Below are 27,596 nucleotides of genomic sequence, written 5' to 3'. Positions count from 1 at the left end.
TTGATAAAACGGTAAATTTTTACCAAATCATATTATTGACTTACGAATAACGTAAACATACCACTCGATGCCTTTTTTATGCTCTTTCCAAATATATTAATCATTTTTGTCAGAAATGAATTTTACTCCCACCCCTATTTATACCAATTCAGGGTATATATTTACTCATTAGGGGGGGGGGGTAATTATTTTTCTGATGTAATTGAGAGGTAAGTTTGAAATTTCACCTTACACCCTGAAGGTGCAAATATATAACCTGAATTGGTATTTATAAAGGGGGGGGCTAAAATTCATTTCTAACAAAAATAATTATTATATTTGTAAAGAGCATAAAAAAAGGCATCGAGTGGTATATTCACTTTATTCGTAAGTCAATAATATAATTTGGTAAAAATTTACCGATAAAACTAGTTGTCAAATAAATTTAATATTTATTTGCTCAAATATATTTAAGTGTCTAGTTCAAGACTGAACGGAGTTTATATGTGAGGGTTACGTAAAGAGAAAACAGGAACGTACGCAGGAGGAGTGGCCAAATCCTAAATTTTTATGAATTCCTGTGTAGCGATGAAAATTTTAAGACTGAGACAATTGCGGTAATGAAGATCGACCGCGTAAAATGTAATCTTATGCTTTAAAGCTATGAACTTACACCTTATAAGTTCTCCGATAGAGCCACTTATAGCGCTAAGGACTGCGCCATATGTAATATTATGATTTAAGACGGTGTATCGATCGCGCCGAACCCTTAGTCCAATAAATTGTTTTAAACATTTCTGATGATTCAAACGTTCACACCGCTCTTATAATTTAAGCTTCCTGAGAAACATTGTGTGTAGCATCTTTTTTATTGCCCACTATCTTAGCGAAATCCAAAACTGGTTAGCGCCATTCTTTGCCTGTGGCTAAAATGCAAAATCTCTCTTTGCTGATTAAGAACTTTTCTTTTTTTTGTAAATAGATTTAGAATTAAATATAGGAAGTCGGAATTATATTTAGAAATAAAAGACTTTATTTTTGTGTTTTAAATATAATATCTTTTGCACATAGCAAAAATTAACCGTTCCATCAGTTAATAACCTCATATGATTAAGACTTGTTTGACCTTACGCATTTGAAATATTTGTTATTTATTAACTAGTTATTCTGCATAATTTTGATTGGTGTCGTTTGATTTCATATTTACATTTTAGTTTAATCAGGAGTTCTAAAATTATCTCTACTAATTTTCTTGTTTTATCCTACATCCCTTTCTAAAATTCGTCTACCGGACTAAGATTATTCATGGTACTAACCTACCTGATATACTAAAGATTTTTTTCAACATCTAACAGTGATCACTTTTAGATATCCAACAAGGTTTGGGCTGTTCTACCTTTACATAAGATTTTTTTGAGAATTCACCTTTTACAAGTTTTTTTTTTATTTTGCTGTCTATAGGGCACCCTTCTTTCTATCTACGCTACATTAAATGAATAGCACGACAACGCTACACATCTGACAACGCTACTCTATCTGAACATCTAACACTACATATAAGAATGATTTAAAACACACTATATTGGGTTTACCATGTTCACTGGTAACATTAGAACACTTTCACTGGGGATGTTGCTACGCAAAATTAATGATAGGATATTGGGATTGTGGAGTTATAGAAGTTATTAAGAAGTAACATCTAAATATTCAAACCTACGCCATTACCTTAGTATCTTCTTACTGTATTCAACACTCTTATTGTATATTATACTCATTCACTCCTATAGTCTTGACAACATTTTTAAAGCACTTAAGATAGTTTCTGCATGGAACAGTTCGAGCATAATTGTGTTCACACGACGAGCTTTCTCTAATTGTCAACTGGGAAATGATGCTTCCAACTACAGGTGTGAAAATGTGCTATCAGAGTTCATTCTCACCTGCTTTTTGACAGTTCATAGGGTGCCTTATCATTAAGAGGTCGAACACTGGGAGTGCGTTCATTTTCTTCTCAGCATATCATTTTTGGGGTATTTTTGGGCACGTAGAGAGTGAATTTCTCGTATAAAATTGTTCCTTCGTGCACTTAGGGATCACGGTTCTCTTATAAAATTGTTAGTTCATGGCTTGCGTCTATTAACCTTTGCGGTGATTCCTAGGTTAATCACAGGGGACTTGAAGTTTGGATTTGGAACAGGTCGACATCAAACTTTAGTGACTCCTTCAACATTTTGTCTTTAACTTGTGGGTGGGGTATATTGTCACTGAGGGGTTAGTCACTGGGGTTAATTTTGGTTTCTGTAATTCAATGGTTGGTTTCCAGGTCCATTTTTCAGAAATTATCTCGTAATATTATGGGATAACAGAGATATGAACTTTCCACAGAGAGATGGGATAGGATGGATTCCGAGAGATTGTCGAAAGAGATTTGATAGTTGAATACATGTTATATGAACAATTGTTATGATCTTGAAAAATAATGACTACTCAGTCTAGTGGTTCAAGTGACCATATACATGGCCATGGATGTTATCTAATTAATTATATTTTTTTCTGATCAGGGGGGCTCTTAGGAGCTTTACAATTATATAGTTTGATAATGGACTGGATACTGAGATTCAAATATAATGTTACCTGATGTGTATATAGTTTATGATCAAAGGAACAGTAATCAAAAGGTAACTGTATTTCTTGTATATAAATATGAGATGGATACTGGCTGGAGTCTAAGATGAGTACTCTTTGTTGGTTGGGGTATGGTTGAAAAAGACATTACTATTCGGCATCTACACTAAAACGTTCAGTGTAACGCTTGATTTCCGATTTGGTAGTCCCCCTTCTGTAATAAAACTAACGAGACAGAATCAAACGTTATTTAAAATCAAGTAGTCTTAATACATAATAAATAATACGATTAGGTGCATTTTAGGGTGAAGATTACCCTACAAGATAATATAAAAAGATACACCGATATTACTACATAAATATGGTTTTAATAAAGCGACATTATTATCATGTTGGTTTCATATACATATAATTCCCGTTGGGAAATCTAAAACAGAGATGTCTTCAAAATTGTTCTGAGAAAAGAAACAACGATAAAAGGCTTATTTAATTATTTAATACTTATTTAATTCTCCCTTATATTTAAAACAATCTTAAAAACATAACTTACTCTACATTATTAAGTTTGAGGTCTAATTTTACAACATATTCATGCCTGCATTGTTCACGCACATCCGTGCTGTTTAAGAAACGCATGTTGGAGCGTCGTAACCGCACAGTTTTACGTAAACGATCCTAACAATGAGGGAACAAGACATAGCAAGTACGAGTGGAGACCTCTATACCCACTCGTTTTCTAATGTCTTCCCTTTTTCTTGGCTTAGACGTTCTCATGGATTTCGGGGTTTAACCTCTGCATTTCAGCTGTTTCCCCGTGTTCTTCTCTTGGTTTTCGCCCTCTTAGTCTCAGGATTTTTCCGTAATTAAAAGTCAATAAGGTTCTTATGGCAGGGAAGTCGCGAATACGAAACATACGGTCAGTAGTATGTTCCACCAGAAATTGGTTGAGAATAATCCGTATCTATCATCAACGTGCTTTAATCTTTGGTCTTCACTTGTAAATAGTGGGTTCTGTGAATCTAATACCTCTATAATTCTTGTAAGCTTTTCGCTCCCTTTTTTTTCTATTTTGGACCTTATTGTGGTTACCATTTTCCCACACGTTCTATGTTTGGAGCAGTGTACGGCATTTTAATTGCCATGAAGTTTATTACTTTAAGACTTAATATATTTGTGATCGTGGTAATTAACGGCTTTCGAACAGTTGACTCTCTAGTTAAAAATCAACACCCTTTTTTTCCGGTTACCATACCTGTATCTTGAAACAGTAATTTTGTTTTGTAATCTGGGTCTATTCTCTTTGTATTGTTGTAAGAAAAAATAGTTTCAGGAATTTTTCTTGGAACAGAAAATAGCCAAATATAATCTTTAAGTTTAATGAATATTTTTCACTTATTGTTTCCTGTCACGGCTTCTTTCAGTTAGACTGGATATATCGTACTGGAATGGTATGAGTAAAACTCTTATATTAAAGGAAATTATTCGAATTAATTTTATGCTATTTTTTAGTTAGAATTTGTTTTCGGGAACTGATTCATGTTGTACGGGCAGTGTCAGACAAATTTTATGCATGCAAAGCCTTGACATACATTGAACAAGATTTGTCTTTAGCATTTCTTATAGTTGTATGATTTTTACTTGCAAATCAAAAGTTTTTAAATTATTATTCCTTTACGACGCCTATCCATAAAATCTTTTAATCCTATGCTGATTAAGTGTAATTCCATCTATCGGGTTTTTTTTAAACGTTCCTCCTGATTGTATTGCTATTTTTTCCTCGACTTTTTGCGGTTTTTTCTTATTCGGTTTTTCTATCAAAACAAGATAAAACATTTTGTATTTTTTTTCACAAGTTCCTGCCTTTTTAGTTCATTCCATTTCGTGTGTGTTGCTGCTAAAGTCGGTATTTACTTCCCTACTTCTTTACCTACTATATGGTCTGATTCGCCGTCAAACTCTTCGGAACTGGTTTCCGATGATTCTGTATTATAAGTTTTAGAAGTTACACCTTGTTTTGTCGAGGTATCGTCTCCCTCTTCTACATAATTCTATACTCATTCCGAAGTAGACTGCTGATTACATAAGTCATCACTTGGACTTTTCAACTTAGGAAATCTGACGGACTCTTGAGAGCTTTGAGCGAACTCAAAAGTATTTGTGGGGCTCTTCCGCTGCTTAAATGACATGTCTTAGGGGAGATGGGGAATTCTTTGCCCTAGTGCTTTCCTTCATGAAGTCCATTGTTTAGGCTTGACCTTGGACACAGTTATATCATGATATTGTCCTTGCCGGTCATCCTCTGGAGTTTTATTCTTAGGCAATGTACTTTGACTCGTTTTTATTGGGAAATGTATTAAATCCATAGCTTCTCGCAGATTTGTTTTAGTTGAATCTCTGGGAGGAGTTTTCTTTACAGTAATAGACGGGGTTTCTACAGCTCTGTTCAATTCTTCCTGCAATGACAGGGGCCTCTCTATTGGTGTTGCCGGGGAAACCGTATCGTCTGGAAATCTTTTGGGTGGACAAGGGGTCGAAATCCTATCAGGGAAAAATTGGGTTTTTGGAGATATCGTATAATCTAATTCTCCCGCACTCTCTGATGATGAACTTTTTGGATCTTTTGGCGTTTCTACTCTCTCTTGTATTAGCGATTTCTCTTGGGAATAACTAAATTTTTCATAGCTAAGAATTCTTCAAAGTTTTCCTCGTCACTCTCATCCTCCAAATAGTCTCGCTTGAATTTAAAGGGTTCTAGCTTTGCCAATCTTGATTTAGTGGGCTCATTTTCGGGATCAGACAAATGAGTAGATGAGGGGCGGGATACCCATCTGTCCGGAAATTTTACTCTTTTTGTTCGGCTGAAATGTTCCTTGTAAGTTCTTCCGGTATCGGGATTCTTCATTTTAAAAGTGTAATCGTTATCGTACATTTTGACTCTTCTGAACGGTCCGGAATATTTGTTGGAGAGTTTTTTGCCTTCCATTTTTGCCTCGTTCTTTAGGTAGACGCAGTCTCCTATTTTGAAATCTATATTCCCCTTGACTTTGGGTTGGTTTCTTAGCTCTTGGTTTATTTTCCATTTTTATAACTCTTGCCTAACTATTTTATAAGTTTTCGTCACCCTATTTATGAATTTGTGTTTGTAATCCTCCGAACTATTATAATACTGCTAAGATTGAATAAACTCATCATAAGGGATTCTAAAATCATAACCAAAAGGCAAATAAATCGGATTGTCTTTAATTGTTTCTGAATGAGCAGTATTGACTACGTTGGTTAAATAGGGTAAGAATAGATCCCAGTCGTTCCTGTTGTCTTTTTTATAAATGCTTAACACATTCTAAAATATTTTATGCCTATTTGCTATTTTACCATTAGCTTGTGGGTGATATGGGGAAGTTAACATTTTCTCTATGTTAAGAAAACTCATTAAGTCTTTTGTTACTTTTGAAACAAAATTGCTTCCGTTTTCACTTAAAACCTTATTTGGGATGCCAAATTTTAAAAATAATTTTGCTAACGCTTTACTTGTGGCGTAAGCGCCTTGACTTTTTAATGCTTTTGCAAAGGTAAATCCAGAAAAGTGATCTATAACTGAAAGAATATAAGTATGGCATCTGTTGGAAACAGGCAAGCCTCCACTTGTTCCATATAAGTCGAATGAGACAATATCGCAGGGGAATCTCGCTACCGGGACTCTTCCCATTGGAGGATTAGGATAAGCTTGTTTTTTTTTTCTTAAGTTACACGCTTCGCATGTACTTACAAATTCTTTAAGTTTTGTTATTCCCGACGGCACTTAAAAATATTGTTTTTATTTATGGAAGGTTTTTGTTACTCCCAAGTGTCTACTTACATCTTAATGAAAATATTTGAAAGCAGGTATTATTAAGCTTTGTGGTAATTCAGGTATAATTGAGGTTTGGTTTCTATTTGTCTCAGCAGTCACGATTCTACAAAGTATTTCTTCATCAAGATCATAGTAAAAATTGTCTATCTCTTTTCTAAGAGTTTTGAATTTATCCCGGTAACGCATCGTCATTCACAAAATAATTAATAAGTGCTACACACATTTCGTCCTTTTTTTGCTTTCATTTTATATTTTCTAAAGATAAGGGAGAATAGTTAACCTTATTTTCTTTTACTGTGTCATTGTCTTTGTTTTTCTTACATATATGTTTGCTCTTAGTATTGATAGCGTTAACTTCATTTTCCTCAGTTTCCGATGGGATATTTTCTAGGTGTCCACTCATAAATTGACAAGCTGCATTATGTTTACCTTTTAAATATTCAAATTCCTAATCTAGGTCTTGAAGTTTCATAATCCATCTAACTACAATGTCTGTGGGGTTTTTGAACGTGCGCAGGTACCGCTAGCTTTTATGGTCTGATCGCAGTATAAATTTTTTATCAACTAAATAGTGTCTAATTTTTCCAGGTGGTGGATTATAGATAATAATTCTAAGTTTGTGTTGGAATAACTAATTTCGCCTTTTTATAAATTTCTAGTCGAATACCACATAACTTTTTATTTGTTTTTGTTTGGGCGTTCCCTCTAAAGGATTAGGGTTTTTTACCGGGATTATTTGCGAAAAAATAGCGCCAATGCCCTTTGAACTAGCATCGGTTGTGACTACGAAATTGTCCGTTTTCAAATCAGGTAGCGATAATTTTTGTTCAGAAGCGAGTGCCTTTTTGAGACGTTTAGGAAAGTTTGAGCTTCCTGGGACCAGGTAACATTTTGGGAGTTCCCTTTAGTTAATTCCGTGAGGGGTTTCGCAATTTGGGTGTAATTGCGCACGATTTTTCTTAAGTAGCCAGTTAGACCTAAAATTCCTCTGAAATATCGATTTGAAATATCGATTCTTTGAGTTCCTTCGTGTTTTTCTCTAGTCTTGTTACTTGTTTAAACAAGGTTTCGAAGGGTTTGGGGTCCAATTTCATAAAAATTTTCCATGCATTATGGATAGCTAGTAATGAATTTTCATGCTTAAATATTACTCCATATTTTACAATATCTTGGGCTACTGCGTGAACAACGAGGATTATGATCATATTCTCAAGCCTCATCTTATTGTTTGTTTTTAGAATTAATTTATCATTAATTTTACCTAGTTTTGCAAAATTCGTTTATTTACTATTTTATTATTATTATTTTTTTCAAAGTAGTTTTGGCATTTTAACTTTTAACTTACGCTATTTTATTATATTAATTTATATCAATTCAATTTTTGAATTGCCTTATGGCATTGCTCGAACAAAACTAAATTGTAAATACAAAACAGAATTTCTGTTTATGAATTATATCTTGAGATTAGAATGGTTAAGGAAGTCTTATCTTTACTCTGGTTATGATATGCCTTAAAGGCTTAGTTAATAATTACTATGCGATTTAATTTTACACTATATTTTTCGAATAAGCAACGCATACATAAGTAAGCAAGCAACATATAAATATGCTGTTAATCTATTTTCATTATAAGTCTTTTAAAAAGATAATTTTCGTTATTACAACTAGAATTATTAGAATCTGCAAGACAAAATAATTCTAATCTTGCGTGTTATTGTAATATTGTCGGGACTCAACAATGTCATGATACGGTATTCTGAAGCCGAAACCAAATAATAAATAAAAAGGATTTTCTTTGGTTGTTTCTGAATAAGCAGTATTGATTATGTTAGTTAAATAAGGTAAGAATTGATCCCAGTCGTTTCTGTTGTCTTTTGTTTAAATAGTTAATACATTCGAAAAAATTTTATGACTATTTTCTATTTTAACAATATCTTGTGGGAGATAAGGGGATGTCACCGATTTCTCTATATTAAGAAAACTCATTAAGTTTTTTGTTACCCTTGAAACAAAATTAGTTCCATTATCTCTTTTAACTTTGTTTAGAGTGCCAAATTTAAAAAATAAATTCTCCAACACTTTACTCGTCGCGTACGGGTCTTGATGTTTTAATACATTAACAAAAGTAATTATGGAAAAATGATCAGTGACTGAAAGAATACAATTATGGCCCCTGTTGGAAACAGGTAATCCTGGTTCCATATAAATCAAATGAGATAATATCAAAGTAGAATCACGTTATCGGGAATCTTCCCATCGGGGGATTAGGATAGGCTTGGGGTTTTTTTCTTAAGTTACACACGTTACTAGTGTCTACAAAGTTTGAGAATTTTGTTAACTCTATACGGAAGTAAAATTTTGTCTTCGCTTTATTAAAAGTTTTCGGTGCCTCTAAGTGCTAACCTGTACTTATGTCTCAAATTGCAGAATCGTATGTAGCTTAGTTTTTAGGCGAGGCAGATATTTTTGAACTTTGATTACTCTTTGCCTTGACTGTCACAATTATGCACGATATTTCTTCCTCAAAATCAAAGTAAAAATTATCTATTTTTTTTCTAAGAGTTTTGAATTTATCTGGTAACGCATCATCATTCACAAAATAATTAATAAATGCTAAACACATTTCATCCTTTTTTTTATTTCTTTTTATATTTTCTAAGGACAAGGGACAATAGTTCTCCTTATTTTCGTTTACTGTGTCTTTGACTTTGTTTTTCCTACATTTAAGTTTACTCTTAGTTTTTGATAGCGTTAATTTCGTTTTCATTGGTTTCCGACGGCGTCCTCGGTTTCTCGGTTTTAGAAAATAAAAACTTGTTGCTTTTCATCTCCGACGGAGAATTTTCTGGGAATCTACTCAAGAAGTCACAAGCTGCATTTTGTTCGCCTTTTAAATATTCAAATTCATAATCTAGATCCTGGGTTTTCATAATCCGTCTAGCTATAATTTCCGCGGGGTTTTTAAAAGTAAGCATGTATTGCAGGCATTTGTGGTTTCAACGTAGCTAAAATTTTCTGCCAATCAAATAATGTCTAAATTTATCCAAATGGTGGACTATAGATAAAAATTCTAGGTTTGTGGCGGCATAATTACTTTCACCTTTTGATAAAGTGCTGCTGGAATATCAGATAACTTTTTCTATTTTTTTTGAATAGACAGTCCATGTAAAGTATCAGTTTTTCCTATGGGAATTTTTTGTAAGAGAAAATTACTGATGCGTTTCAAACTAGCATCGGGTGTGACCATGAATTATCTTTTTTCCAAATGAGGCAGCGATATTATTGGTTCCAAAGTGAGTGCTTTTTTGAGACGGTATAGGGAAGTTTGAGCTTCCTGGAATCAGGTAGCATTTTGGAAGTTCCCTTTAGTTAATTACTTGAGGGATTTCGCAATTTGGGCGTAATTGCACACGAAATTTCTAAAGTAACCAGCAAGACCAAAAATTCCTCTTAATTCTATCATAGTTCTAGTGGGCTTGAGGTTTTGATCACTTATTATTTTGCCTGGATCTGGGGATATCTCTCCTTGCGTCCCCACTACTCCTAAAAATTTGATTTTAGGTTTAAATAAATTTACTTTTTCAGGCCGGCATTTTAAGTTGCCCTGTCTGAATTTCTCGAACACCTTAGCTAATATTGCTAAGTGTTGTTCAGCGTTTTCTCCCACGCATATGACATCATCAACAAAATTAATGATATTCTTTAATCCTCGTAACAGGTGTAATAGGGGTCTACATAGTGCGCTTGAACTTGTCTTAAGTCCAAAAGGTACTCTTAAATATTCATATGAACCACATTCAGCTGTTGAAAATGCAGTTTTGTGGACATTTTTTCGGCTATTTTCATTTGCTGGTAGCCTTGAGTAAGGTCCAAAGAATTAAAAATTTTGTTTTTGCTTGATATGGGGTAATGGAGTTTAACTATTCCTGCTAGGGGAGCTTTATCGCTAACTACTTGTTTACAAAGGGATCTATAATATACAAACATTCACAGGTCGCCATTCTACTTTGGTACCAAGGTCACTGTTGCGCCATACGGACTTAAACTGGGGCGTATAATTTTACTTTTTTCTAATTCATGGATTTTATTTTTTAACCACTCTTTGTGGTTATACGGTACACAATATGGTTGTTTCGCTACATGACTGTCTGTCGTTAAAATTGAGTATTAGTGAAATGGCATCAGACCGATGACATTTTTATATACATAAAACACATATTTAAAATTTCATAATAATTCGCATAATTTTTTCTTAAGCTCCAAGTCTGTAATATGATCCATCTTAAATTTGTTTAAAAATGCCAATTTAGATAGATTGTATTTTTTATTAGAGGTCTTAATGCCGTTAATTAGGTTTCTATTGTAATTCTTCCATCCATTTAAATCACTCTCCGATAAAACTTGGATCTGAACTAAACACGTCCCCTTTTTTATTGTAATTGTATCATTTTCGTGGTTATTAGTTACCCAAATAAAATCTCCTTTGTCGTAAGATATAATTTGTTATCCGCACAGTATATTTTCGGTGATCTCACTTGATGGGGTTACGAACTGTAATTTGGATGCTATTCCCATTTGCTACTTAGCATAAAATAATTGGATGTTTAGCTTCGTTTTGGGAAGAACTTTCGTTTTCTGTATTATAAAACAATTGTATAGCCCTTCATTTTAAATTTCTTGTGAGTTTATAGTGGCGTTATTCGCCAATAATACTGGCTGTACCTGAACTATATTGTAGGTTACTACTTTTTCTATAATTCCACTATTTTCTTGATTTCGTTTGACTTGTACTGCCGCGTACCTCCTATTTGTATTTTTGAACATTCAGTGCAATTATTATTTAAATGTACTTAATGTCTGCGATGTCTTTCGAAATAATTCAACAAATTTTTGAGTGTGTCCTGTTTTCCTTGCGAGACATGAGATTTAGAAGATTTCAACATTATATCACTAGATATTGTATGTACTGTTATGTTGTTTTCGTAACCTCCGTTACAATTTCTTAAGGTAGAAATTTCTTCCTTTACCTTAGCCGGGTAGACAAGCCTTTCGTTAGCCACGTCTAATAGTACTCTATTAGACCTTAAAAAATTTGCGCCGATAAGGGCTTCCTATGGAAGGTTATTGTATATTAAAAAATTTGTCGGAAAAATTCTATTATCCCTATTTACGTTTAGGCGAATTGAACCTTTTGCATCCAATTTATGCCCTGTCACGCTACTTAGATTGGGATTATTAAGCTTAGTTTCTCACCTAACATGAAATGTCAACATATTAATTAAGTCTTCGCTCAAAATATTTAATGTTGCACCAGAGTCAATTTAATCCGTAAAGTAAACCCATGCTGAACAGATACTATTAAATATTAATAGATCGTTAAAGATTTCGCTACAATACAGTACTCCTATTAGGTTGGACCTATAGGATGACTTAGGCACCCTTTGGGTCCTATTTATTCTTCCGAGGGGCCTGATGCGTTTCCCCGTGGATTTGTTTCGTACGTCGGTGTCTGCAATAGAGATTCAGACATGTGAGATTCCGTAGGCATATCTAATTGATTTACATTTGTCTGCCTTCGCCATGTATTATTACTATAGTTTAGATTTCTTGCGCTATCGCCGGGTACAGGTGCTGACCGCAAATTCCGTTGGCTTGAAAAATTTGTAGGTCCCGTCGGCCGAGACGTGTTGGGTCTATTGGGGGGAGGGCTGTAAATATCTTAATGGTACACATTTTAAAGCATTGATTTCCACGATCGTCCCGGGCCCTAGCCCACGGAACACCTGGTGTTATTCATAAGCCTTATGAAAAAAAGGTTGTCCTTAATTTACACACTATTGACAGCAATTCTCGTTTTTCGATAGAGGGCATGCCAGCAATCCCTCATAGTATGCTCATGTTAATTAAAAATATAGCATCTTATTATTGTAGGATTATTTTCATAACTAGATTGTTTGACAGGCTGAAAACGTACTGTTTTTTGCCTAGCGGGTTCTTGCGTTTTATTTCTTTGTGGCACTGGCGAGTTATCAATTGAAAAGAAATTTGGAGACGCCTGTTCGCCCTTGAAGGTCAGGTTTGAGTTTGATTCGCCTAGGCTATTTATTTTCACTTTTGTGCGATTTGCCACCATTTTATCAATTTCGATCATCGCTCTACCTCCTGAACTACAAAATTCAACTATTGAATATTTTTGGATATTATCAGACCATATACTTTCTGCGATTGCCCGTGCAAAAAAAGGTATGTACTAGGACATTCTTAAATAGCTCTCTTGAAACTTCTTCGTGTTTTGTTTAAACTGAAATCCGTGTATTATCGATATGTTCTTTTATATTTTCTGAATAATCAAATCCCACCAGTCCATGTTTTAATTTATTTGCAGAACTGGTTACAATAAATCTCTCTTTAAATGCCGTTAACAATTTATCCACTGTATTTATTGGCAAGTTGGCTACATCACCTAAAGGACGTTCAATCTGCCTTAGAAAGCTTATGGCCTGGTCTTTTAATCGTAAACGAAGTATAGCGACTAACGTTTTTAGCGCTGTTTTTATTAATTCTACAAACTGGGCCATTTGGATATTAAATTCGTCGATATCTGATTGTCCATTGTACTGCGGGATAGACTTTGCTATTTCTATATTTTTTGCGACCAACTTTTCGCCTTTAATTGTTCGTCTAATTCTTCTGACATTTTTTTTTCGTTTGAATAACTCAAAATAAATTTATTTTTTTCACTTAACCTATTTTGGGGGAGGCTACTATCTCCTATGAGATATTTTAAAGGGTTTCCCTATAATAGCTTAGTGGTTATAGGCCTAATCACTTTTTATTATATGTCTACCTCTCCAATAATTAAATTTAAATTACAAAGTTTATAGCCTAATTAGTTCGCATGATTTTCTCCAATTTCCGACTGTGCCATATGTAACGATAAAAAATATATGACTCTGACAATTGCGGTGGTAAAGATTGACCATTTCAAATTTAATCCTATGCTTCAAAGCCGTGAACTTACATCTTATTAAGTTCTAAGTTCTCCGATAGAGCCACTCACAATGCTAATGACTGCGTCATGTGCAATTTTAGGATTTAATGTAGTATACCGATCGCGCCACTCACAGAAAGCAAGAAAATAAAATATTTAATTATAAAAATGTAACTTCATTTCCTTGTGTTATCTTAAAGTCAGTTACTCGTTATAGCGTGTAGAAATCAGATCCCAGGAAGTAATATCTCAGAGACAAATGATCTATTTGACTTCTTTTCGACTGGATAAAGGCATATGATATCACATAAGCGCAATTAGAACGACAATGGATTTATTTTTACTTACATTTAGGTGTACAGCAATGCTCACTTCAATTGACGACAAATAGGAGCAGAGATAATATTAATGACTGAATTGCAATGCCTGAGTTCCAAAATGATTTTGATCATGATAATCTTCCAAAAAGCACGTTTACCCCACTATAAAATATAGTTTTTGTTATGGGCTCTAAGAGCTTGCTCACAATGGGCCCAAGTGGCCCGAGGATTCGAACCCTTCGTCTAATAAACGGTTTTGAACATTTCTGATGATTCGAACGTTCACATCGTTTTTATTATTCAAACTTCTTGAGAAATGTTGTGTGTTTCATATTTTTTATTGCCACTAGCTTAGCAAAATCCAAAACTGGATAGCGCCGTTCTTTGTCTGAGGCTAAAATGCAATTCTTCTCTTTGCTGATTAAGAACTTTTCTTTTTTTGAAACTAGATTTAAACTTAATTAGAGGAAGTCGGAATTATCTTTAGAAAGAAGGAACTTTATTTTTTGTATTTTAAATATATCATATTTCGCTCACGGTACACCTGGGCACTTTTTATTGTTTAGATTATATTTTTTTTAAATATCTGGCACCTGGGAAAAATTATTCGCACATTTTTTTTGTATCTCATTTTTTGGCACATTGTTGCAAGCATAATATATGGCTTTGTCAAGGTGTTTCTCTTCCTTTGTTTTTTATTTGAAATATCCATTTAGTATTTTAATCACTGCATAGTCATGAGTTTGTGAAAATAATATAAGTAATTAGAGTTTTTAGATTGAAACACTTATTAGGTACCAATTCAATTCGACTAAAACCCATTCGCAATGAGATTTTACTAATACCGAGGTTTAGATAGTACTAATTTGTGCCAATCAGATTTTCCGCAGAACTTCCTGATTGGCTGAAAAAAATCCGTGGAAAATTCGGGTTGGCTCAAATTAGTGCTAGCTAAATCTTGGTATTTGTAACATCTTACTGTGAATGGACTTTAAGTAATTTTAGTGTATTGCCTGCAGGACAAGACTGTTGATTTTGCATTCTTGTCAAAGTTTCATTTTTTGAATGTTCTGGGTGGTGCTTTTTTCCTTCATTCCTCTCTCTCTCTCTCTCTCTCTCTATCTCTCTCTCTCTCTCTCTCTCTCTCTCTCTCTCTCTCTCTCTCTCTCTCTCTCTCTCTCTCTCTCTCTCTCTCTCTCTCTCTCTCTCTCTCTCTAGTTTTTAGCCCTGTCATTGCTTGCTTTTCGCTGAAACATGGCTAAACCCCGATAAAACATGTTTGATGCTATGTCTACATGATATTCTTTTCTTGAAGTGCATCCATGTGACAAGCAGGGTGTGGGGGGGGGAACGGTCACCTAGATTTTAGAATTATTTCGTGTGTATCTTCATTAAAAAAAAAAATTCTGTGTCTCAGTCTATATTCTCATTAATTGGCGCTACCGATGATAAGCACTGATACTCAGAAATCATGAGCCTTTCACTCTTGCTTTATAGGGTTCAAAATTTCCAAATTTCTTCATAGATTCTGGTAGTCTGGTTTTTCCAGATTCGATCCTTTATCATAAAGTCGGTAAATTTCTTTGCTTTATATTCACACGTTAATTTTGCCCTCTTGGAAGCACTTCCGATAAATTCCGAGGCTAATACTAAAAAAAATATAATATGAAATTTTGGAGCATCCAGCTAAAGTAAAACCGTTTACTAGGAAAAGTAAAGAGCATCTTTAAAACCTGAGGAGATTTTCGCTTGTGTAAGATTTTTGACTAGGAAGATTTTTGAATTACCGTAAATGAAGAAATGAAACATAAATTACAGAACAATGAGTTTAAATGTGATTAAAAAAGTTTTTTAAACTGAAAGTAAGGAGCAGCATTAAAAGCTAAAACGAACAGAAATTATGACGTATATGAAGGGGGATGCCCCCTCCTCAACACCTCGCTCTTTACGCTAAAATTTTTAGTACTTTTAAAAAATCTTCTTATTGTTATAATTAAACGACCATTGTATTTCAGGAGTCGCTCTTAAAGCATTGGGACATAATTGAAACTTTAGCGTAGAGAGCGAGGTGTTAAGGAGGGGGCAACCCCCTTCATACACGTGATAATTTCTGTTCGTTTGAAGTTTTAATGTTGCTACTGACTTTCAGTTGAAATTTTTTTTTTAATTTAATTTCTGATCGTTTTTTAATAATGCCAGGAAACCTGGCCTCACCTCCATGGAGAGATCCCCCTCCCTACGGAAATATCCTCTAGCCGTAATAAACATCAACAACAAAAAGAACCAATAGGATATTCTTTTCGCAAGACAGTGGAATTTTATATTTGAATGAATATTTCGACCCTATGTCCAAGGGCCGTCACCAACAAAATACAAATATATAAAAGAAAACAGACTTACAATAACATACAACCATTAAAACTAAAATGAGAATTGTCGATTCTTTTGATGTATTTATCGATATCAAATTACCGTTTTTTAGAGTTTCGGTTACTACTGAGCCGCATCGCTCCTTACTTACACTTCGTTACCACGAACTGTTTGAAACGAATACAAGTTGCCACTGTTTGAAACGAATACAAGTTGCCACAAATATGGATGGCGCTGTAGGTTCTCAGACCTACTGAACTGCTATAGCGTCTACTCTAGTCATTGTGTAGGTTCTATTCTAGTCATTATAAAGGGTGGCCGGCACTTACCTCCCCCCCCGACGATTACCCCCCTGAAAATTCTCCCTCACGAAAAATTCCCCCGGAAAATACCTCCTCCCCTCTGTGGAAATTAATGCTTTCCAAACTTGAGAATTTTGAGTTTTTTTTATTTTCGTAGGGGGAAGGTATAGAGGGAAGGAAGGATAATTTTGGTTTGTGTATTATGCGCCAATCACTCAAGTTTATGCTGTGTAAAATTCGAGAATTCACTAGTTTTTTCGTTAGTTTCTTCGTTACTTTAGGAACAAATGTGGGTCATAGATTTGCATATTTGGGGGGGGGGGTATAGTATAGTGGGTCTGCATGCAAAATGTGTTAGGTACAAGTATTCTGCATATTAGATAGATAGATAGAGAAGTGTATTTTAAAACCAAATATACGGCCATGAACATAGTAAAATAACATAAATAAAATGCACAAATAACATAAACTTTGATCAGTAATCATCACAAAACACTTAAATGAAACACTAAATTAACCTAATAATAGTAGCCCACTTAATACTTGGAAAATCGGTCATTGAAAAAAAAAACACTTAACACTTTACAACACTAAACATTACATTTACTTTATACTGGGATTTTTTTTTCTTGGTTAACAGAATTTCCAGATACCTCGCTATTCTTCTGTAATTTTGAAGTGGCTATATACCTAGAAAGAATTATTTTATGACTTCAAACTGTCCATATACTTTACTCCCCCGGTAAATCCCCCCCCCCTTGTGGAAAAGAAGGCTTTCTAAGTTTAAGAGTTTTATTTGAGATTTGAGTTTTATTTATTTTTTTAATTTCCTTAGGGGGAAAGGAGTTTCGGTACTTGTGTATTATGTGTATAACTCGAGAACAAACTGGTTTCTTCGTTAGTTTTTTTTTTCAACTTAGCTCAAGACAAAGACAAGTATATATATATATATATATATATATATATATATATATATATATATATATATATATATATATATATATATATATATATATATATATATATATATATATATATATATATATATATATGGGGGGGGGGGGGGTGTAAAGTATTTGAACAGTTTGAAGTCAGAAAAAAATTCTTTCTAGTTATGGCCACTAACAAATTAAATAAGAATAGCGAGGTATCTGGAAATTCTGTTAACTAACTAATAAAAAAAAACAGTATAAAGTAAATGTAATGTTTCATTTAAGTGTTTTTTCCAAGTGTTAAATTTTTTTGTTTTCAATGACCGATTTTCCAAGTACTAAGCACTATTATTAGATTAATGCAGTGTTTCATTTAAGTGTTTTATGATGATCGCTGATCAAAGTTTATGTTATTGATTTCTTTCATTTATGTTATTTTACTATGTTCATGGCCGTATATTTTGCTTTAAAATACACTTCTCTATCTATCTGTCTAATATGCAGAATAGTTGTACCAAACACATTTTGCATGCAGACCCGCTATACTTTACCCCCCCCCCCCTAATATGCAAATCTATAGCCCAAATTTATTTCTAAAGTAACGAAGAAACTAAGGGAAAAACTGGTGTTTTCGAATTTTACGCAGCGTAAAATTGAGTGAATGGCGCATAATACACAAGTACCAAATTTCTTCCCCCTATGGAAATAAAAAAATATAACTCCAATAAAATTCTGAAATTTGGAAAGCCTTATTTTCCACGGGAGTGGGGGGGGGGTATTTACCGTGGGATATTGTCCGAGGGAGTATTTTTCACGGGGGGGGGGGGGAGGAGGGCAAACTCCTGGAGCCATTATAAACAAATAAGCATTTAAAATTACAGGTTAAACGAGCCTACACTCAACTTCCCGGGGGAGGGTACCGTCCAATCTGATAACTCAAGAAAAAAAAACAGACAAAGATGAAACAATGCCTTTTGAATGGTGGCACTGGCGGATCCAGGGGGCGGGGATACCCCCCCCCCCAAGATATTTTCAGGCCCTTGTTTCGTGTTTTTTCCTGTTTTTACTTTTTTTTAAAATAAAACAAACACAACTAAAAAACAATAGGAAATTTTTTTTTTCCAAGACAGTGCAATTTAAATCGGTGAATATTTCGGCCCTATGTCCATGGGCCGTCTTCAGCACAACATTAAAGAAAATATATATATATATATATATATATATATATATATATATATATATATATATATATATATATATATATATATATATATATATATATATATATATATATATATATATATATATATATATATATATATATATATATATATATATATATATAACTTACATTAAAATACGAAGTTTTAAAACAAAAAATGCTCTTAAAAACTTTTAAAACAACCCCAGCATTCTTACTTCAACGAAGTTCAACCAGGACTGATAAATAAAATGATGAGAGAGGATGAATTCATTCAAACGAAATAAAATAAAATGATTAACTGCAAGTTTTCAAAGCTAATCTTGCTTTTTTAGCAGCTAGTCTTAAAGACTTTTTTGTAACGGGTTCAATACTATTGTCTATTGGTTTAATAAAATATTTTGTTAGATCATTTTTAATTAGATTTGAGTATAAAGAATTCAGTGAATATTCTCCTAAGTCCCTATTTAAGGAAATATCATTTCCTTAAATACACATTGCCCCCCCTCCAAAAAAGCAATAAACGAAACAACAAATTGCTGTAGATTCGCCATTGAATTGTGGAATGGGAAGAAAAACGCTCATATCCTACTGATTTCCTCGAAATAAAAAAAATTCTCCTCGCTGTTTTTCATTGAAAAAAAAAGAAACTTCAACAGGAAACTTATAAACAGGCAAATTTATCGTAAAGTTTGTTCTCCTGATCAGACGTTATTTGGAGTAAATTGGTCCAAGGCAAACATTTTAAGTCCTTCAAAATTAGTTTTAATTATTTCATACATATAAAGAAAATGAAACCGACTGAATGCGATGAACAATGGCGTATAATCTTTATTGTTTGTAGGGTAATTCTAAAATAAAATAGAAGGGTCCCTTCCCTTGAATTAAATTAGGCTAGTCAGCGTTAAATACCACATACAGCAATAAACGTGTAAACAATATTTTGCAAATGCCCAATGTTTATAAAAAGTTGTTTTAGATAGTTTGAAAAATGAACCAGAGTAATCTTAGAGCCAGAAAGACATCTCTTTCAGACATAAATGTCACTGTATGCATGTTTTTGTTCAGTCTTAAGTTACTTGGGCTTATGCTGAGTGATTCGAAGCAAAACATGAGCATCGAAGGTAAATTCCTTTGCCACAAAAAAGAAAGATGTGTTTCTGGAAAAAAAGGAGGCTATGGGTTTCATTGCTACAATTATAAGTGTATTTAAAAGAAAGGGATGCAATGGAAATATTACTTGCTTTGCTTTCAGTGGGAACTTGATGCTGCCCCGCCTCGCCCGGCTTCCATAATTTCACCCGCAGAAGTCTTCCATAAGCCATGGTCACGTGCAACGGTTTCGACATGGTACAGCCAATATCTGTTTCAGAGATTACGAAAAACAGTTACTGTATATGAAATATATTTAGAATTATTAGCGTTTACCGTACGCTACTAGCACGAGAACAAAACATATCCAGTAGCAATTTGACTATATGCCTCATGTAATATATTTAACAAATAGGCACATTATGGAATAACATTAGGGGATATACGCCACCGAAAAAAACATGGTCTTGGATCTTCCCCATGTATAATTTTGGCCACGGCCATTTCTAACGCCTACTACAGAAAATCATTTGTATGCTTCATTTGACTGAGCTTATCCGTTAGATACATCACTAATTTATTTAGATTACTGGATTGCTATACTCCAACTTTTATGGGTAAGGAGTCAGTGTTCTTTGTTGGAGAGGGGAGCAAAGCCTCAAGAATTGATTTTTTATATCTTTAAAATGTTTAATTTTTCAATGAGGGACTCTTCAGGTTGGTGTTTACCCTCTTATCTCCCTTTGCATCAAGCGTTCAATGTAGGCACTGAGGGACTTTAACCCCCCCCCCCCTCAGTGTCCCCTTTTTCAAAAAAAAGGAAATTTTGCAATTTAGATTCCCTCTCAGAGTTTTTTGTGAGTTCATCATTTTTTTTTTTCATGGTTGGCTGTATCGAGCCACTGGTTACAGAAGCTAGAAAGATGGTTCACGCAAACGCTGTTAATTGTACCGCTGTTTCTAAAAAGGCTACTAAAATATCGGACTAAGCTACCATTCTGCCATTTTGTATCCTACAGCACAGGTTTTACCAAAATGGTAAAAAAAAAATATCGTAAAACCAACAATTTTGAGACATCCAATGTGCTTTGGGTGTCAAAACTTCAAACAAACTGAAACTGTCCTAAATTTTATGTGGCCATCATCCACTCCTTCAGTTGCGTCCGTACTCGAAATGAAGGGGGAAGAGGATATTTTTTTTATGACGATAAAAATAACAGGACAGCGTCAAGTTGTCCTTTTTCAAAGTCTAGGAGGTCCCCCTGACTTCCCTTTCCAACTTATGCCAATGTACTCCTTAGCCCCCTTTTCTTTCCGCTAATGTGTAGCTTATGCTTCGTCACAAGCGTATTAAAATGTAACACACATGATCGGTTGGTAATTACTGCTGTTTTATTTGTGTTTAAACACCAGCATTTATTCAATTGGAAACAATAAGCTAATTTATTCGCATAAAGGGCGCGGTTCATTCTTCTATTGTTTTCAGTGTGCAGCTTTTACTGTTAAAAAATTGGCGAAAGAAAATTATAGCCATTTCCTAGTCAATTCGTTAATTGTAATAAGTAACCGAAACTTTTTGACGCTTTTCAATGCTACGCCTAATCGAAATTCTAAGAAAAACAAAAGTTTGAATACAATACAACAAAGGAGCCTGATTGATGTCTTAGGCCCAATTCCAAATACTACTAAAGCTTTCCTGGGAAAGATGTGCATATTTTTTTTGCTATCGTTTATGCATTTGTTTTCACGCGAGTTGACTGTATCGAACCATTGGTAATAGAATTTCGAAACATGACTCATTGGGACTGAAACTCTAAGTTCATCTCCTTTTTAAGTAACAAAAGAGATCACGCCGCAACAGTGTGCCAGCTTGTGCCAGGATTTGCTAGAGATTTTCCAGAGAAATTACCAACGGAATATTTTAGATACCCGAATGACTGCTGTATCTCAAACAGTAAGCTGTGCGAAAAATTGGTTCAATAGCGCTCTTTCTAGGGCTGAGAGAAACGTTGAAATGGCTAGGACACGCTCTGTGGATGAAGGATGACAAATTGCCGAAGATAGTCCTTGTCGGCCAACCGTGAAGAGCTAAACGAAAGCAGATCGTCCTCGAATAGGGTGAGAGGATATCGTAAGGAAATATTTAAAGGAAATGGGAACTTCCTAGCTAGGGTTTGAAGAGGTAGGCTTTGAATAGACCGGGATGGATGAGAAGCGTGTGTAGCTGTCTTGGCCTCAGGCAGCTTGGTGCTACAATGAGTTGTTAGTGGTAATCCAGCACTTTCTTCTAGATACTCGATCTTTTGTTTACAAATCCCTCTGCCTGCCTATTCAGGGTGTTTCAAGTTCCTAATGGCTAAATCTACCGCCAAAATGAGCGTGTCTTCAAAAATCTACGCTCCCATTCAATCTGTAAGCAAGGGCCCCGTTGCAAAAGGTAAAGAACTGACAGAGAAAAATAAGAAAAGCTATTTTCTACCGTCATAAAAAAAAATGAAATAAGTAAAGACAGTGAGTCAAGGTTCGAGTTTCAGACTCGCTGGTTCAGTTTCTGGAACTGATGGTTCTGGCTCCGTTTATTGAAATTTGCGGTCCAAGCAAGACTGGTGTAACCCTTCTTGAAAAATTGCCGTGCGACTGGGGACTACATTCACTACCGTGAATAAGCAACTCTCCTGTTTTTGTGCATTAAAATGATGTGTTCATTTTATTTAATGCTTTTAATTTTTAGTTATTTAATGCTTTTAATTTTTATGTTGCAGTTTGTACCGTAGAAATAAAGACCTAAACTTAAGCTGCATCTAAATCCCTTAACGAGGCAGAAAAGTTGAGATGTTATTAGAAAAGTTGAGAGTATAAAGACCAATTTTCTGAAGTATTGAAATCCTCCTCCATCGAAAATTCTCATGTTTTCCGTGTAGACTTGACTGTGTACATACTATTTACATCACTGTTGTAATGTTTTATAACCTATGTTCACCATGAAGTAGCTCGATTTCTCACTGTCAGTATTTAAGTTTTTAGCTTAAATTCGTTGAAGTATGCTAAATTCCTCGTCGCAGGGAGTCTGTATAAGATATTTAACAGTCTATAAACATCAAAGGTTTGAACTGTAAAAAAAAAATGCCGCTGATTCCTGTTAATGAAATTCAAAGTACCATATTGCTATAATTCAAGAGAATTTTTGCGACTTGTACTCCTGCTGCGTTTTGCTTCTTTCATATTTTCTTTATTACTTATTTTGAGCTTGAGGTTTTGATTTAAATAAATGATATTGCGGATGATTCAGAGTAAACCTGTATCATTTGATACATGAGCTAGGAATAAAACATAGTTTGCTATTAATTGTTCAGAGAGCGCACGAATATGTATTTTATACAACTTACAATAATTTGTCGGATGTTGTTTGTTTCTTGGAAACATTAGGACTCTCGTGGATTCCCCAATATAATCCTTAAGGCCAATTCGCAATGCGACTTCACTAATGCCGTGATATAGCCAGCGCTAATTCGAGCCAACCAGAAATCTTCGTAAATTTTTTTAGCTAATCAGGAAATGTTGTGAAAAATCTGATGGGCTCCAATTTTCGCTAGCTAAATCCTGATATTAGTAAGATCTCATTGCGAATGGGCCTTTATTGTCACCAGCTTCAAAATCTATCCTCCCCTAACCATCAACTATATGAAATAAATCAGACTATGTGTTCATCATATTGAACTTTGAAAAATAACTTTTTAGCTGATTGAATAGTTAAATACATAACCACTGATAGGGGCTGGATAGGGGAATCCTCATATTTTTTACTGTCGTTGTTATGTTCGAGTAATGTAAAAAATCATCTGTGAAAAATCAAAGAAATGAAAATGAAAAACAAAAAATCTGTGAAAAATCAAAGAAACAGAAATAAGAAATCAGTTGAATGCATTTTTCATTCCAGGATGTGATAGACGTGTAGCGAAGCAACTCCACTGTGTTAATGCAGAATTTCTTATGTGAAGTTTTTTCTAAGCTTAGATCAATATGTGAGAGAGGTAAAACTTAGTTGTATATCCCACCCCGTTAAAATGAGTTACATCGATTGGTCCAAGCCGCGGTCCCATATCTCATTTTGCAGTTGGGAAATGAATCTAAATTTCGATCTTGTTTTCTCCATATCATGATCTGAATGGTGATAAAAGCTCATCAAAACCTTCCTTGTTCATTTGGCTGTTTGCTATTTACAATAAAAACAATGAACATGTTTTCTGTGTTTTTGCTCTCTTTTTAAATTTTTGTCGTCTGTAAATAACCTTTTCTGTATTACCGCTGCTGAACTGTCCTTGGCTGTATATAGTTATCTGGATACCATACTGCTAATATTTTTAGTGTTACCTGAATGCTATTTCTGAAAGAAATGAAGCTTCCCTAAGAAAAAACCTTTAGATATAGACTTTGTACACAATATGCTATGTTACCGAAAGGTCAGTCGCATAGCCAGGGGATGTAGGTGGATCTAGTCCCATTTCAAAAAACTGGGAAATATATACTTTTTGAGCAAATAACGGTCTCATTTGCACTGGCGTCAGTTCACAAAAATTCAATGGGGGGGGAGGCAAAATGTGTTAACCGAAATCTAAGGAAGAGGCAAAATGAGCTATTCAAGATCTAGGGGGGAGGGGTAAATTCGTCGTTTATTTCAATTTTGCAACGAAAATATCCCAAAACGGTATTTTTCAATGAAAATACCCCATTAAAAAGGTAGTCTCAAATTCAAGCGGATCAAAGAAATCAAGGAGGGAATATGCGCCCCTTATCTCCAATGGATACCACTGCACAATTATCTAGTCAATAGAAAATGCTAAACTAAAACGCGAAAAATTGCCGGTTCAGTTTGAGTTTGTTTGCAATAGAATCTTGTTAGATGTCTCCCAAAGAATTCGACGAAACCAAGCATTGCTTTTTATGTAGAATATCGTAATTATATACCTATAACTCAAATTGTAAACATGTTTTCCAAAGAGTTTTATTTCACGCCTCACTGACGACCACAGAAGCGCCATGGGACCATTCTATTAAATTCACTTTCTCGAAGGAATTCTAAAAAATTGCATTGGCTCCGGGTAATTAGAACCGTACAAGGTTTCCTAGAATTTTTATTATCATTCTTTAACGCAGCAGTTGCTAATTCCCTAAATTTTTAATTAATCTTATAACTGTTTACGACAGAGATATAGTGTCCTCACTGTTGCGTTCTACTAAGGAAAATTTATTTGCTAGGAAGAGCCTTTAAATGATAGAAAAATTAGATTGCTTTCCTATTAAGTACTATTTCACACTTCCCCCTTTTTTATCTTGAGGGAATTAAAAGTCCTCCATTCGTGACTGTAGATAGGATAGTTTGGATTAAAACAGGAGAAAAATACTTTTAATAGCGTTCAAAAGAAAATCAAGTGAACCAAATAGTGAAATAAAATGAATTATCATCGTAATACGAATTTGGGGCACATTTTATGCTTTTTTCGTTAGTTAAATAGGGATAATTTAGCAACTGGCTCTGACTAAATTGCAATCGGTGACCCTTTTAGTTAAATTTGTAACCTTTAGTCATGATCGACAATCGGTGTCTCTCGCTCGTTCTTCTTCAAATAACGGTATTTTACGCTTGTATTTTGAAGGGTTTTGTACTAACATAACCAGCCGACGATTTTTGACGAAGTGTAGTTCTCTTACGATTACGTAAGATTACGTGTTCGCAGTGGCGGTTCTGGCCTCTTTTGCGCCCAGGGAAAAATCTTGTTTAACGCCCCTCTACCCCTGTCTCCCAGAAATTTCAATTCAAATTTTAACAAAATTCTCATTTATTTTCAAAATTGTTTTTATTTTATTAATTAATTAATCATTTATTAACTGTACCTTCTCCTTCATTTTAATAAAATAACCCCCACCCCTAAAACCGCCTCTGTATGTTTGGCCATGTTAGTTCATTTGGTGCGTTCTACATTTTTTTTTTAGCATTTTCACATGTAATGTGACTTGTGTCTTCATTTCTTGGACTGATTTCTCTTCAGACTATACCACTGGAAAGGTGAGAAATGACATGACTCTATATACAAAGTGATGATGCATTGAATCTTCTGAAGTTCGACAAATTCAAAGCAGCTTCAACCGCTCGGACATGACAGAATATCAACAAATCCTCAAACTTGGGAGACAGACTGACAAGCAATTATTTGAAATTTGAGATTATTCCTCATGTAAAAATAATGACTTTTAGATGTTAGGCCACAAGATGTCTAAATGAAAGAGATGGCAGAGTTAGATGGAAGAGTTTCTGAGCATTGAGATATCCGTGCATGAAAGTTGCATTCAAAACTCTAAAAATTATCTTGGTTATACAAATTGGGCTCAGGTCTCTCTGTCCGGACCCTCTAAGACAGTTGTGACAAAATAAGAAACGTCTTCTGCTCCAGCCAATATTCACTTCTTTAGCAATATTCACACTGTTTGAAGTAATAGCAAGGCACCGATAATATAATTGTGTAGTTGACCATTTTTATTGTACGAGTCCATTAAAACTCCTCTGATACTCTGTGTTACTCTGCGCCGCAAAAGACATTATTTTGGCGGTTTGTTCCACTTGCCAACTGATCCACGGATGAAGCATTTCCTGAGTTACTGTAAATCACTCTTGAAACGATCAAAAATTAAATTGAATATTCAAGTCAAACTTAAAACGGCGAAAAGATATCAAACGGAGTTTGACTACTGTCCCTTCCCCAGCTGGACTGGGAAAAACAGCTGGACCCTGAGACAAGACATCTCATCACAATCCTCCAAACCATAGGCCTGTAGTTAAATCTTCTGTGTGCAAGACTAAATCTGAACCTATTTGGAATAAAGTCATAGTTAGCGATCAACCTTCTTAAAGATTGTACTTAATCAATGCTTTTGTCTTAACCTGCTCTATTTTAATGTAAACAAATAATAACATAAATACGGTTGGTAAATTAAAAGCAGGCAAAAATTATATTTCTGAAATCTATTTTGGTTACGCGGGTGTTAGCTAAGTTCTTTTAATTGTTTGGTCGATTCAAAGAATTTAGGGAATGGTACGCAATCATTTATTTTTATCCAAAGAGTTTGTTCTAAGTTTCAAACAGTTCGTGGTAACGAACTGTAAGTAAGTAGCGACGTGGCTCAATTTGATAACAATAGATACATCAAAAGAATCAATTTTGAAGCTTATTCAAAATATGGAAAATTCATCAAATTTAATGTTCCCCATCAAAAGTTGCGAGCCTGAGTAAATTTGACTAATTTTCGAAAAAGGACGAAATACCCCCAAAACATCAATTGATTTTAGTGAAAATGACACCATCAGATTCAGCATACCTACAGCATACTGAGGTTTCAAGCTCCTAGGTACAAAAATGTGGAATTTTGTATTTTTTTGCCGGAAGAAAGATCATGGGCGCGTGTTTATTAATTTTTTTCCCAGGGGTGATCGTATCGAACCAGTGATCGTAGAAGATCAAGAGAGGGCTCATTTGATCGGAAATAAAAAGTTATAGTGCCCTTTTTAAGTGGCTAAGAATATCAGAGGGCAGATAGCCCCCCTCCATCGCTCATTTTTCCCCAAAGTCGCCCGATCAAAATTTAGAGATAGCCATTTTTTCAGCATAGTCGAAAAATCTTCTTGAGGATCACGACTTCATACAATCTCCGGGGAAAGGGCTGCAAGCTATGAACTTTGCCCATTGTTTACATAAAGTATTGGTTATTTGGAAGTATACTGATGTTTATTAGGGGGGGGGGTTTGTGGTGGAGGTGGGGTGGGTTGCGTCGGAGAATCTTTCTATGGAGGAAGTTTTTGTGAGGGAAGGGAATTTTCCGTGGAGGCTTGACTTAACTTGACTTAAGGCTCCTGCCGAGGGTTCGGCGTAGAGAACGATGAG

The 27,596-nt window shown here is 34.6% G+C and overlaps 1 protein-coding gene across 1 annotated transcript in view; it reads left to right on the top strand.

Moving 5' to 3' along the window:
* Positions 1-27,596, top strand: part of LOC148944497 (tyrosine-protein kinase transmembrane receptor Ror-like) — a 184,506-nt gene that overhangs the window by 79,931 nt on the left and 76,979 nt on the right.

This window comes from Artemia sp. Qi Xiang Cuo, chromosome 14, assembly GCF_049724085.1.
Source record: "Artemia sp. Qi Xiang Cuo chromosome 14, ASM4972408v1, whole genome shotgun sequence".
NCBI lineage: Eukaryota > Metazoa > Arthropoda > Branchiopoda > Anostraca > Artemiidae > Artemia > Artemia sp. Qi Xiang Cuo.
The sequence above is the reverse complement of the archived record's forward strand: the minus strand, read 5'-3'. Positions and strand labels throughout refer to the sequence as shown.